Below are 9,384 nucleotides of genomic sequence, written 5' to 3' on the forward strand. Positions count from 1 at the left end.
TTTATTCTTCCTAGATTTACTTTGAATTTTACATTGTTTTATAATATGTAAGTTCATTATTGTGTCCTTTCAGATTGCATTCCATATAGAAACAGTTTAAGATTCCTTTTTTCCTAGGTCCTTATAGTATTATATTTTTTTGGGATAAAATGTCAATGTTGTCAAATTTCAAAAGTTTTGTAAAGGTTATGTAAAAGGATTTATAAAAGCCTTTCTAAGGTGAAGATTTAATACATTGATGTCAAACTTACTTTTAATTATATGAATTACGTGTATTGTTACACTTCTAATTTTGTAATCAACTTTTTAATAACTGTTTTTCATTTCTTGTATCTGAAGAATGAAAAATATGGAATAATTCATAAATTTTCATATCATCCTTGTGCAAGTGCCATGTTAATCTTTTTATTGAAATTTGTGTATACATATTGCTGAAACATGTAGTATCCTTTAAATTTAAGTAGTAAATGATGCAATCTTTATACAGGCTTATATCTTTGTGTGCCTATTTGTAACAAGGAAACCGTATTGTTGCTAACAATGCTATTGATCTTATTTCCCTATAATTCTGTTAATAGTAGGAAAAATTTATATTTTTCAGTCGATTGCTCACATTAGCAATTTTTTGTCAATGACTATTTTAACTCTTTTTCATTTGGGATTTGATCGTACTTTCAAATATTTATAGCTAGGTCCAAAGTTGATGGCTTTTTCAAGTACTTGTGGAGCTAATGGATTCAAAGTAAGCCTGCTTAAGAGCTACTTCTATATTTTTGCAGCAGAAACTTTTCCAAATGAGGTCTTACTGACACAAATGTCTACTTGACCCTTTATCCTTCTTCCATGTAGAAACAGACCAACCAGAATATCTTACCCTGACACCCTAGATTGTCTTACTGGAATAAAAAAAAATCTTAGTTACAAGGGATCATGGAGAGACGAACAGTTCAGACAGAACTGTACAGACTAGAAGGTATTTTATCAAAATATAATTGTTTACTATACCTACCATTTCAAAAGTAGCTAAGGCCAAGAAGGTGAAAAAATTGTTCATATGCATGATTACCTAATGTTCTGGCCTGTATACCATCAAACTAAGCAGGAACTTACGCTACTGCCTTTCTATCACCATATATTTTCATAGTTGCAGAAGTCCATATGTTTCTCCTTGTTATTAGGCTTTAAATTGGTAATGTTTTAATCACAATGTTTCCTCTTGCCTCCAGGCTGTAAATCTACAAATATTAAACCTTTTCTTCTAACTCTACCAAACACTGAGGTAGAGATAATGGAATAATACTTTAAAACAGAGTTGCCTTTGATAACTTAACCACAAGAGAACAAGGCAAAACAAGTGCCTTTTTTCTTATCTTATAGATAGTTATATATTTTATATTTATATGTGCTGATTTTTTATTTTACATGGTGAAACTTTCTAGAATTAGTTGATAATTTGACAAATAAATTGATATTTATTCCAATAAGTAGAATTGGAATATAAATAATTAGGTTTAGAATATATATTAGAATATAAAAAGTATTAATGCAATATCTTCGGTATAAACTTGTGATTCCGTCTAAGTGTTCTTGGTCTTCTGAATTCACATTGAAAAAAAACAATGTTTTCCTCTAATCTATAAGGGATTTTATTCTGCTCCTCTGTTTATTGTTTTAACTCGCTGGTACTAAAATGATTTTCTCCATATGTCTGAAGTATTCCTACAGATTATGCACAAATTTTGCTGATATGATATTTAAGAAATATTCTGGTTTGGAAAGTTGGGTCAGTGGTAGAGTGATTGCCTTGCATTCCTGAGGCCCTGGGTTCGATTCCTCAGCACCACATAAGCCAAAAGAAAAAAAAAAACAGAAGTGGCACTGTGGCTCAAGTGGTAGAGCGCTAGCCTTGAGCTGAAGAGCTGAGAGACAGCGCCCAGACCCAGAGTTCAGGCTATTGACTGGACCCCCCAAAAAAAGAAATATTATTGTTCTGCAGGACCCTTGGGTGCTAGGATCCCAGGTTCCAGTTACCTACATGATCACCTAGGCCCATGCAACATGCAAACCAAAGTAATTGAAAACCCATCTCAATTCCTCATTTCTCATATTTTAGGGCCCCAATTCCTTGAGATGCAGGAATTAGCAGTAAGCAATTGTGAAACGCAAGGCAACTTAAAACGAAGGATGAAATCACAAAATCTGAGAGAAAGTACTGTAATTCAAACTTTCAATTTACAGATGACCAGCCCATATGAGTGAACAAGATCACAAAGTGTCATAAGATTATTTTTAATACTCCCCCTAGTGACTAATACTTTTAATACTCCCCCTAGGGCCAGCATAAGTGGGCCAAAAAATAGTTCCTGGAAGGAATCCTTAATTGGTCTACCAAGAACCAGAAAACTTGACTTAGAGGTCAAATGTAATTCAGAAAAACATTAATTGAGAAGATCCTTAGGGATTCAAAACACTGGTATTTCAGTACAACTTGTTTCTGTGGTATAAAAATGTTGTCACTCTCAAATCAATGATAGCCTACATTTAATCTCCTGAAAGTGTTTTCCTTTTCAAATAAACATTTTAAAATCACATTCACTAAAACAACATTTGACAAGTAGATGATACTTACATTACAAGCTTTTCAAGTGTAGGGAGCAAGTTACAATAGAGTTGATTTATTTAACCAGCACTAATGCAAAACAGGTTCAATGAGTGTAGAAATAGTACCACCAACCATTTGTGTTGTTCAGTAGGTGCCTTCCAGAAATGTGTTAAACAGATAAGCCTCCCATATTTCAAACCCAAAAGTTAGCTAATAATGTAAATTTCATCACTTAATAAGTTACATTTTAAAAAATCCCAAATAATTGCCTTATCGCCTGTTGTTTTATGTTTCCCCTATCTGTCTAACATAGTAAGAAATATGACATTAATCTTGAATTTGGGTACTCTTCAGAGATGTGACAAACATAAATTCTGTCTTCTATTTCTATCATATTCCTCTATAGTAGTAAATTTTAGTTTTATACTTTTTCCAAAACTTTTAGGTAGTAGAAAGTATTGTCCCATGTAAAATAAAATAATCACAAACAATTGTACAAAGCCATTTATAAAAGCTGGTAGTTAGGAATATTTTCTAAGCCATTTTTAAACTTTCTTGTTGACTAAAGATTAATCTTCCAAATGGATGAGAATAAAATCATGTCTAGGTGCTTCACGTCTCCAGTCTTGCAAATAGTTACTGCAGATGAATGAATTATGGAATTATAAGCTGACATCAGTTCAAGTATATGCAACATTGACATTCCATGGACTGTATATAAAGCTTGGAAACTGTTAACAGACACTATAACAGAATGACAGTCAGGAAGTTGAAAGCAGAGAGGAATAATAGTAAAGACATAGAATGAATGAAAAATGGAACACGGGGCAAGTACATCTAAAATACTCAATGTACACATGTGGTAAAGGAAGTGACAAATCAGATATAAATCTTGGAGAGGGGGTGGTTGAGAATGATAGGAGTGACTGATCTAGGAGCATTAGAAAATTAGATGGATATATTTATTTGCAAAACACTTGCACAACCTTTTGAAATTCAGTTAAAAAACAAAACAAAAAAAACAAAAACACACAAAAATCACAAACAAGCAGCATTCTCTAGAGAGTATGAATATGAGCTCTCAAAATTTTAAGCAGTTAATGAAGAGCAGTCTTGGGAAAAGCAAACTAAGCTGTTCAAAGTGGGCAGTTAATGGTATGGAAGAATTTTGAACAGATTTAAGTAGATTGTCTCAGATTATAAATCACCTACATCTGCTGCAAATATTATCTTTCTTCTGCGAGTTCTCTTTGTCTGAACTGGATACTCCAGTCCTGAGACACAGTTGATAGCTTTTGAAGATAGAATGGAAGAATCAATCTCAAGAACCCATTACTCCACTGGACAGAAAACAATCCTCGATGGTTACTCTCATCTCTATACACTACTCTTTCTTCATACTTTTAAGTAAATACATTTTAATTGTATGGTTCCTTCTTTGTTTTGGCAAAGTAATTGGTCAAAGTAATTCCCTAAATATTATTGGCCATTTTTTTCCATCATGCTGTTTACATGTCCAAACGAGTCCAGTAAACTTCCCTCTTGCATTTGGTTGCCATGAAACAACATCTAGGTTAATGAGGAGAAATCTAATGTAAACCTTTGTCTGCAGAAAACCAGTCCAAGAAGCTGTGATCACAAATATTTGGCTTATTTTTTTTCTTTTTCTTTTACCTTGAAAGTCTGCTTGTGTCTACAGCCCAGAAAAATAAGTACTCCATCACTCTTTGCTTCAATCAATTCAAAGATGTATTTTGCTAGCAAAATGCTTAGAGGAAACCGAAAAATACTGCACTTTTATGTTCTCTGTTATGACTCTCGTTAGATACCATATCAGGAACAGTGAAGTTATTCTTTGCAAAATTATTTCAATAGATTATTTTTCCCTTGGTCTGGCATTTGCTCTACAAAATGTATGGAGGAGAATAGTATTAAATCACCCATACCTTGGAAGGCAGTGTCTGTTACAAAGGACAATGCTTACATGTTCTACTTCTATGTCCTCCTCTTAGCTCTTGCCTGATTTCCAATTAATCACAGCTTCTTGGCTTCAAGTCTAGTGAAGTTGAAGGACTAGAACGCCTCCTCCACTGCTACATCTTCATTATTTCTCTTTTAAAAGTCTTTTAAGTTGCCTCTTTTGAATTTGGAATTTATTTTCATGTCTTCATTCAATCTGTTCTGCATTGTAGTGAGCCAAATAGGCTCTGTAAAATCACTTTAGGTCGCAAAAATATTAACACAATATATATCAAAAAGTTTTGGCCTCCCTCCACTGCTGAAACCAAAACACTTAGCTAGGGCTTCTAAGAACACTGTTTTCTCTCCTTTTCCATTTGCTCATTTCTTTTCTGAACCCAAAAATTTTTGTCTTATGTAATAAGAGAAGTCTTCACTACCTCACTATTATATTTTGTGCGCCACGTAGAAATGTGAAATTATTGGTTTGAAATATCCAATCAGATTTTTTCTGTGTTTCACAGCTTCACGTGTAAAGATATTGTAGAAAGTGTTACAAAAAGAAAAGTGTAAACCCAATACCTTCTTTCATTGTTAGGGCACTTTCTCCCTAAATATCTTGACCCAAATTATCTTTTTCCGAGTATTACTGTTTCGTAATTAAAGGTTCATTCACAAATTTTTATGTCTTATTTTTATAAACTTTGAATTTAATTCCACTACAACCTTGTTTCACACAGTGAGAGTATATTTCCCGGTAAAGACAATTCTCAAGGGAACATACAGAATTTACAGCAAGGTTTCTGAGGATTGTTTAATGTGAAAAAAGCCATCTTCATCCACATTGCTCCCTCTCTACTAAGTCTATTTGGACTTCTTTGCATGAAAACCTATTCTCCCAGGCAACTTTAAATTTTCTTAATAGGCTAAGTTGTTAAAAATTTTGAACAATTAAAATTTAAATGTCATAACTTTAAAATTCTTTTGAAATTCCTTTATCAGAATCACAAATTCACCAATCCTAATTACACCTTTACATAAAAAAGTTAACATGTTGTTTTCATGTTATAGTGTGCATGAAACTATTATTTTCCATTGGCTTTGTTATGTGTATATATGACCATTTAAGCTGATACTGAGCAAAATGAACTCCAATATTTGGAAACAGAATTTTTCATTTGTGGTTGTTGTTTTTGATGTAATATGTGATTTTTGTTTTCTTTGGTGTTTTCCCCTATGGTTTATCCCTGCTGTTTTTGATTTTGTATTGTGTATACATTTACCTAATTAGGAAGGGAAGAAGAAAAACAAAATGGTGAGAAAAAGGACAAAGGGAAAACCAATGCTATAGTGATATGAACAAGACAATATGTTTGAAATGTACATTACCACTTGTGAGGGGATAAGGGGTGAAGGAAAATTGTGAGAGAAATGAGGGAGGGGTAACAAGTTTGAAAAGTTAGGAATTCACTACCTTACAACTACTGTAACTTCACTGTACATCACTTTGGTAATAAAATTTTAAAAATAAGCTGCATAAAATATAACTTCACTGTACTGATATAGTAAATATTATTCTTCATGTAGTAACTCTTAAAAGTCAATTTGGCATCTAATTTGAATTAATTACCCCTTCTTTATCAGTGGACCATCAATTTGAATGTTATCCAACTAGACAATATTTTTACAATAAACTTGCCAATATTTTGAAAAAAGAATAAATTTAGTAAGCCGGGCGCTGGTGGTTCACGCCTGTAATCCTAGCTACTCAGGAGGTTGAGATCTGAGTATCACGGTTCAAAGCCAGCCCGGGCAGGAAAGACTGTGAGACTCCTATCTCCAATAACCACCAGAAAACCGGAAGTGGTGCTGTAGCTCAAATGGTAGAGCGCTTGCCTTGAGCTGAAGAGCTGAGGGACAGCGCCCAGGCCCAGAGTTCAAGCCCCACGACCCCCCCCCCAAAAAAAAGAATGAATTTAGTATATTCCCATACTAAAACCGAAAACAGTTTACATCTATGGAAACCCATAACTTTTTTTTTAAATTTTATTTTATTTTATTTGAGAACATACTGTACAGAGGGGCTACAATTACATGGGCAGGATAATGCATACATTTCTTACCAAGCATTGCAGCCTCCTCCTTTGTTTACCCTTCACCTCCCTTCCCAGCCTCCCCCCTCCCCCCACCCAATTAACCCAATTATACCCCCTCCCCCCCCACACCGACATTGTAAAGTTGGTTTTGACATGACATTTTGTACTTCTCATTGTTGCAACAGGTCCATAACTTTTAAAAGTAAATAAGTTGTTAAGAGGACAGAATGTATGTGTTCTTCAAAATTCGTATGAGTAATAACTACTCATTTTTAAATTCTCAACATTCCAAACCTGAGAGGTTCAAACAGTTCCTGTTTGCATGTTATGAAATTCTGGAATAGATGCAGTTTCAAATGGGGTGTTACAGATTGAGAAGTCAACAGAAAAATAGAGGTAGACGATAAAACTATGAAGCATTTGTAATAATTAATTTTTCACGAGTAAGCAATTGTTTATCAGAGTAAGCTATTATTTCTATGACCGTCAATTCCAAGATTTATGCCATAAAGTTATCCTAGCCCGACAGTTTCCAACTTGTAGGATGCAACTTAAAATTCCTTAATTCACATCATGAATAGCTTATCTCTATAGTGAAAATACTACACCTCTACTAATGTGATGCCCTCCTTTTTCTGGAAAGAACACCACAATAAACTGAGCTGCATCATTTTTCCCACAGTGGTACTCTTGAGATAAGAACACTTCCAAATATTATTTATATTTATACTTTATCACTATTATGGATATTCAGGATGCTAAGAATGTAAAATTATGGTTCAAAACACACCCAGGCAGGAAAATTTTTAGAAGTGTATCTCCAATATACTTCTAAGAAAAAGCCAGACACAAGTGGCACTGAGATTGAAGTGGTAGGGCATGAGACTTGAGCTCAGAGACAATGTCCAGGATAAGAGTTCAAGCCCTAGGACAAACCAATAAAACAGAAACAAAAATAAAATCGAACCCCAAACCTAGCATTTTTATCATTGTATGCAGATGCACATAATTAAGGAAATTGTTTCCTGTTTCATAGACGTAGAAGAAAGAAGATGTCACACAATTATTCTATTCATACCTTGTTATACCAAAGACTCAAAAAATGTTTCATGTTCCACTTAGGAGTACTGCTTTCTCTATATCACTCCCATAAATCTATATACTGGACTTGGCTTCAATGTTTCAATGTTGTCTTACTTGTAGAGTCTTTTATATTGTATTGAACCCTTATACTTAAACACAAAACTTCTATTTTTCCTATTATTGCTATTGGTTCTCTTATTTTTACCTCATGTACACCTGGGAAATTAATGCACAGCACATACACCCACAAGAAAATGATCTGAGAACTTTCTTCCCATTTAAAATTGACCTTAATTTACAGAGCACTTAAGAAGTTTGAACTCAATGTACTCATGGATTATGTATTTATAAGCAATTTAAATTTCATATTTTCTCTTTACTAAGTTGTCTCTGAAACCCGTGTTACCTCATGTCCAAAGCTGTCCTTGTGCTATTTCAATGAAGCCAAATAGCATTCATTTTATCTGGAACAGCACCATATATTCTTACTGGAAGTAAATGGAAGTAACTGTTACTGGGTGTGGAAATTGATCCCAGAGAGGAATTGAACAGAGAGGAATGACAAAATTCAAGTTAACTTTTGCTTTCCTCTTTATTGTAAGAGAAAAGAATCCAAGGCTTGAAGGGACCTCTGTCATTGACTTTTTTGAGTGTGTTCTTTACTCATATAAACCTTCTAGTTGAGAGTATTACAAAAGGAAACAATGGCTATTTAAAGGCCAGCATATAACAAAAGGGAATAACTTTGTTTTAAAAGTGTTCTACTAAAAGAAACAAAAACACGGAGGTTAAAAATGTCTTACGGATGAATGTTTCACTCCTGAGGTGATTCTCTTTTTGCAGGATTCACTTAATTCCTTTAGTCTGGTTCTGAATTTTCCATAGCAATAAGGATTCCAATAAAGTAGGATCCAATGAGTATGATCGGCAAAAGCAACCTCTTCTCAGACCAGTACTCCTTTAAAGAGGGACACAAAGAAATAACAAGTATTTGCTTTGTTTGTTTGTTTGTTTGTTTGTTTTTTAGAGTTTGTGCTGGTTCTGGGGCTTGAACTCAGAAGCTGGAACTTGTCCCTGTACAGTTGTCTTTCCTGCCCACCTGACCCAAAAACTAGTACTCTACTGCTTGAGCCAAAAATCAACTTCTGGTTTTTTTTGGTGTTTAATTACAGATAAGAGTTGGACAGACTCTCCTAATTGGGTTGGCATTGAGATGAGATAGTAAGAAAGCTAAGTGACATCAATTGTATGGACTTCTCTTTTGAAACAAGTAATATTAGATGAAGTTTATTATAAAACTAATATTTGACAATTTTTAAAAAAGAATATGTCCAGCAAAGAAGCCATAACATAAATAATTCAGCAAAAGTAGGTGCACTCAATAATTTAGGAATTACTTTCTCTGCTTGGGAAGATTACTCTTGAATTCATCATTCCTTTTGGGGAAACAAAGTTTTATTTGCACTTTTTTGTTGGTTGTGAGGCCTGAACTCTTATCCTGGTCGTTGTCCCTCAGCAATTCAAGTCAAGTTAAGTGCTCTACCACTTTAGCTACAGCACCACTTCTGGGTTTCCTGTGGTTAATTGAAGATAAGAGTCTCATGGACCTTCCTGACCAGGCTGGCTTTGAACCACATACTCTGG

The 9,384-nt window shown here is 34.1% G+C and overlaps 1 pseudogene; it reads right to left on the bottom strand.

The window, feature by feature from the left end:
• Positions 1-343: 343 nt before the first annotated feature.
• On the bottom strand, positions 344-440 carry LOC138810630 (U6 spliceosomal RNA; annotated as a pseudogene).
• Between the last annotated feature and the right edge of the window lie 8,944 nt (positions 441-9,384).

Source organism: Dipodomys merriami, unplaced genomic scaffold, assembly GCF_024711535.1.
Source record: "Dipodomys merriami isolate MVZ:Mamm:240054 unplaced genomic scaffold, mDipMer1.0.p SCAF_501, whole genome shotgun sequence".
NCBI lineage: Eukaryota > Metazoa > Chordata > Mammalia > Rodentia > Heteromyidae > Dipodomys > Dipodomys merriami.